General features: G+C 49.4%; 1 long non-coding RNA gene across 1 annotated transcript; it reads right to left on the bottom strand.

The window, feature by feature from the left end:
- Positions 1–442: 442 nt before the first annotated feature.
- On the bottom strand, positions 443–3740 carry LOC125755179 (uncharacterized). Its single transcript, XR_007411006.1, has 2 exons — positions 3629–3740; positions 443–1402 (listed from the first exon to the last, which is right to left on the bottom strand). It is a non-coding gene; the product is annotated as an uncharacterized LOC125755179 (long non-coding RNA).
- Positions 3741–5585: the final 1845 nt, after the last annotated feature.

Genomic DNA, 5585 nt, shown 5'->3' with positions numbered 1-5585 from the left:
GACGCTCCGGGACCCTCTGGCTGCTGCTTCCCTGGCCTAAGTGCTGTTGACTCAGACCTGGGTCTGAGCCTGGCTGTTCTGCTATCCTTCTTGCTTCCTGCAGTTCACAAATTGGGAAGCAGCAAAGACATCGATCTAGCCCACATGGTCACTGTGGACACAGACAGTGCTTTGGGGCATAGTGGGAGGGGAAACTGAACCTCATCCATAGGTGGGGGGGGGGGAGACCCCAGCCAATCCAGCTGCTGCCCATTCAGCCTAGAACAATCCCAGGAAACAAACTGACTCTGCTGGAGCCTGCAGGGAGGGGACAGTAGCCACTGGCTTCAGGGGCACTGCCAGGCTGTTCCAACTTCACCAAACCTCTTCCTCCCACCTCCCTGGGCTGTTATAATGGTTAAAAGATGTATTCTTTCGCTTGGTGATGAAGTAACCACAGATAGAGGCTTGAACAACAGAAATGTATTCTCTTACAGTCTGGAGGCTGAGATGGAGGTTACAACCTTGACATATGAATTTGAGGGGAGGAGGGGGATGTAATTCAGTCCATATCAAATGAAATGCTGCATAGAGACCACCGGACACATTGAAGGTGGTTGGTAAACAGTAGTGAGTACAAGTCCTTTCTTTAGGGCAGCTGAGAAGGTAAGCAGAGACAGAGTATAGGAAACGCTGCAGTTCTGGTGTCTTTCCTCATTCAGCCCTTCTCTCTACCAGGAAGCCATCCTGGGCTTCATTGTCGATTGTTCCAGAGAGGAAGTAATTCAATTCCTAGCCTTATGCAAGCCTGGATCTCCCTAGAGCTTCCAAAGATGAGCTAATGGGGCCCTGAGGCAGGAATCCCAGGCCTGTGGCCCCAGCTAATCGCCAGTGGCGATCATGGAATGTCAGTAGAACCTCCAGCCCATGGCAAGACCACGGTGTCACTGCCCTGAGTCTGTGCTCCTTCCCATGGTTGAGTCCCCTGGGTCAAGGGGCAGGGAGGCAATCAATTTCTGCCCCTCTGACTTTCTTTTTCTGACCTAAACCTGTTGGTAAGATTTCCTCCAGGATACCCCCAGAGGCCCTCAGGACTGTTTACCCAAGAAGGGCACTGCCCCCAAAGCAGGAGACAGGCTCCTGAGCTCAATTCAGGACTCAGCAGACTGAAAGAAGGATCAGAAGGGAGAGGTTTCTTGGTGAACCGGGTTCATGGCAAAGCAAGATTCAGAGCAGCTCCCGGCCATTTTCCTGGTGGTCTCCCATCCTCTGCACAGAGTTTTAAATCTGCCCAAACCCAAAACAAGCTCTTCAGTGCTGGTTGTGTCAAAAGTGCGGTCTTCTTGGCCCTCATCGGCCCTTCTTCCCATCACACAATGGCTGTCCTCGTCTTCCCTTTTTTTTTTAAAAAGATTTTATTTATCTATTCATGAAAGAGAGAGAGAGAGAGATAAACAGGGAGCCTGATGTGGGACTCAATCCTGGGACTCCAGGATCAGGATCACGCCCTGGGCCAAAGGCAGGTGCTAAACCCCTGAGCCACCCAGGGATCCCCTGTCCTTGTCTTCCCTGAAACTTAATGCATTGTATCAATGGGAAGATATTTTCAAAACTGTCAGCAAATTGGTGATAATCTACCCCTAAAACATGACAAAGGCTTTTTTTTAACATTTAAAAGTTAGATTGCAATGGACTGCCCGCCCCCCATGAGGCCTATGTGTATGAAAACAGTTATTTTGAGTCCAGACAGTTTGATTTGGTGCAAATGCAGGGGTGCTGCCCCTGCCATCACCACATGTGTTAATGGTGTGCAGAACTGGGTTCTTGCCCCCACTAAGCTACACTTTGAATAATGGAATTATAACTTTTTCCCATCCTGCCTTGGTAGATCTCAAAAACTGCAAACCAGCATTTTTGGGGTGAAGCTTCAGGACCTGGATTGTACAGAATAGAGCAAAGGCAATCCCCCTATGACTCTCTCCTTCCTCCAAATCATGAGATTTATCCAGAGGAGACTTTGTGTCATGTTGCCTACCCATCAAAGCTCCTTTTCTTCTTTCCTTTGGAAATTTGATGAGATCAAAGTGTCAGCTTTCACCAGCAATGCCTGAAGAAAGTGAGAAGGCAGATGGGCCTCGCCCACCTCCACGGCCCAGAGCCATACTGCCAACGCCTTTTGAAGGAAATGCTAGACTCTTCCCGCATGCACCTGGCTCCCCTGCAAATTCATAAATGGCAATGCATGCAAGAAGTAGATGAGTTCCTCAAAAAATTAAAAATAGAACCACCATATGATCCAGTAATTCCACTTCTGGGTATTTACCCAAAACACTTGAAAGCAGGGTCTCAAAGAGGTATTTGTACACCCATGTTCATAACAGCATTATTCACAAGAGCCAAAAGGTGGAAGCAACCCACATGTCCCATCAACGATGAGTGGATAAACAAAATGTGGTCCATCCATACAATGGAATATTAGTTGGCCTTAAAGAGGAAGGAAATCCTGGCACATGCCACATTAGAGATGAACCTTGAGGATATCGTGCTAAGTGAAATAAGCCGGGCACAGAGAGGCGGATTCTGTACAATTCCACTTACATGAGGTTTCTAGAGTAGTCCTATAGAAAGTAGAAGCCAGTGGTTTATCCTCCAGCTCCCAACTGTTACTTACTGGCCACAGGGCTGTTCTGTTGGCCCCCAGCATCTGTGGATGTCCTGCTCCATATGTGGATCAAGAGCACACCTATGGCAGAGCTGGAGGTGCTCAGGCCAGGCTGCCTCCCACGTGACATGCACTAGTGACATGAGGATTCAAGGGGCCCTGACTGCTGCACTGGCTCCCACTTTAGGCCAGTGTACACTCAATATTATGTGTGCAGGGGAGATTCGTAGGTAGCAAGCATGGGATGGTCAGAGGTCAGAAGGGACAGGAACCCTGCGAAGATCAAAGACCCCCCCATGGCTAAGTGTGAAAGGGGGATCAGGGCCTTGAAACCAGCAAGCCTAGGTTTGCATCCAGTAGGACCAGGATGCATCAGGGCGTAGCTTGGAGCCTTATCTCAAGATAATAAATCCTACCTGATGGGGAGTGTGGTGGGCAGCCTATGAGATTTTACCCTTGTGAAATCCCCTCTGCTGGTGTATGGGCTGGACCTGGTGACTCACTTCTTAAAAAAATAATGGCAAAAGTTATGAGCTGTCACTTCCAAGATGAGGATATAAAAAGATTCCATCTTGCTTGTCAACTTTTGTCCCTCCCTTAATCCAAACTGCCATCTTGTAAACCACCCATGGAGGGACCACATGGTGAGGAATAGAGGGCAGCTTCTGATCAACAGCCAGGAAAGAACTGAGGCCCTTAGAGAATGGAATCCTGCCAATAACCAAGTCACTGAATGTGGAAGTGAACCCACCCCAGCTGAACCTTTAGATGGGACACCAGCCCTGGCCCACACCTTGATCACAGTGAGAGCCTTGATCACAAGTAAGCTGAACATCTGGGCTAGGCTGTGCTCAGAATCCTGACCCACAGAAAAATATGAGATAATGAATGTGTATTGTTTTAAACCACTACTCTTGGGGTAATTTGTTACAAAGCAGTAGACCACCAATAGAGGGGATGCAGTGTTTGACATGCAGTATTACTTACCGATGTTGGTTCTTTTCTTCTTTCCTGCCACAACCTCTGTCTTGTAGATCTACCAGCCTTCAGTGCTCATGCACCCAGAGGAAGATCAGCACCACCCCATCAGAAGTAGTAGCATGCTGAGTGACCCTGAGTCATCGGAGCAGGTCACATTGTGCCAGCCTGTGGAAGTGGGTGAGTAATGCCACTGTGAAAGTTCTCTATGAAAAAGAAATGAAGTCATACTAAACATAATAATCATTAAAAGTCAAGTCATTTAGTCAAAGAGAAGGAGCTAGGATGCATCACAGAGACCTGGAGTCCACCTTTTCACCTTACAAGCAGGGAAACTGAGGCTAGAGAGTTTGTGTGAATAGCAGATTTGTGTAAATAGCAGAACGAGTTAGCAGAACCAGATAGTTAATCGTGGCAAAGAAACACCTAACCAGGTGCGTCTTGGTGAGCAGAGAACAGATTCCCTGTAATTGGGCCAAACTCAAGTCGTGATTTCTGGGAAAACAAAGCCGGGCTTCAGGTGGTCCTCAAGAGTGCCTGAGATGAGAGGGTCCTTGGGAGGGAGAAAGGGGCACCATTGCTTGAGCTCAGGAGGACGGCAGGTATGAGTGGATGGTGGGCTGGAGGGGACACAAGTGAAGAAAGGACTCCTGTGTTTGGAAAGCCAGAGGCCGCTGGACTCCTGCAGACACCTGCCAGTAGGGGGTGCAGCTGTGGCAGGGAAGTGTCCAGGGCTGAGAGGAGAAGACCACCAGAGGTGCTTCCTACGGCCTGGCTGGCCCTCAACACACCGGTCGAACTCTTGGACCGTCTCCGTCTCTCAGGAGGCCCAGCCACCCATGTGTGCAGAGTGCGGAGGTCCCAACCAGCCAGGGAGACCTCCCACGGGATGACAGATTTCAGGAACCAGCATGCACCCTGGGGAGCCTGGGGGCTCCAGAGACGGCTGCACGGTGAAGCCACTTGGGAGAAGGGCGGTAGTAGTAGGGATGAGGTCTGGGTGCCAGAAGCTCCCTGGTACCTCCAGATGATTCCCGTGCTCCCCACCTCCGATTCCATGCCACTTGCCCCTCGCCCCTTCACCCCCTCACTGTGGTGTCACAGGCAGTGGTCCTCCCACTGTGTAAAACAGAATGGCCCTCTACACGTGGAATTACCGTGTGATCTGGCACTTCCACCTCTAGATATGTACCCAGAAAACATGGAAACAAGAACTTGAAGGAATGTTTGCTTATAGCACTGTTACTCACAGGAGCCAAGAGGAGGAAGCAACCCAGATGTCCATCAACAGACCAACGGATAAACAAAATGGGATCTATCCCTATAACGGAACGATATCCCACCTTGAAAGGGAAGGAAATTTGAACACGTGCTATAGCATGGATGAACCTCGAGGACACGATTTTAGGTAGAACAGGCCAGTCGTAGAAAGAGAATTCTTGTACAGTCACATCTGTATGAAGTCCCCAGAGTTGTCAAATACAGACAGATGGTAGAACGGTGCTTGCTCAGGGCTGGAGCTGAGGGGAGCAGGGTGGGTCAGTGTTTAATGTGTGCAGAGTCTCATTTGGGGGAAGATGAAAACCTTCTGGAGATGGATGGTGGTGATGGTAGCACAACAGTGTGAATGTGCTTAATGCCACTGAACAGTACACCTAAAAATGGTCAAAACAGTAACTTTTATCAACAAAAATGAATCAGTAAAGCAACTCACTAGTGGTTAAGGGGCTTTTATGTCTCCAGGATGGGCAAGATGGTCCACTGGGCGCCATCTTTGTGTCTTGGGCAATCCCAGAACTGGTTGTCCCAGGTGTACTCATGCTGACGCAGTCCATGCTGGGGTCTGCCTCAATAAACCACCAGGCAGAGAGAGCCCTGGGCACCTGTCACACGAGGTTATGTTGAGAACTAAGGGCTCTAGAGAGGCATCAAGGCCAATGCCACACACAGAGGCCAAATTGCTGAA

This window comes from Canis lupus, chromosome 6 (genome assembly GCF_003254725.2).
Source record: "Canis lupus dingo isolate Sandy chromosome 6, ASM325472v2, whole genome shotgun sequence".
Lineage (NCBI taxonomy): Eukaryota > Metazoa > Chordata > Mammalia > Carnivora > Canidae > Canis > Canis lupus.
Note: the sequence above shows the minus strand (reverse complement) of the source record. Positions and strands in the feature narration are given on the sequence as shown.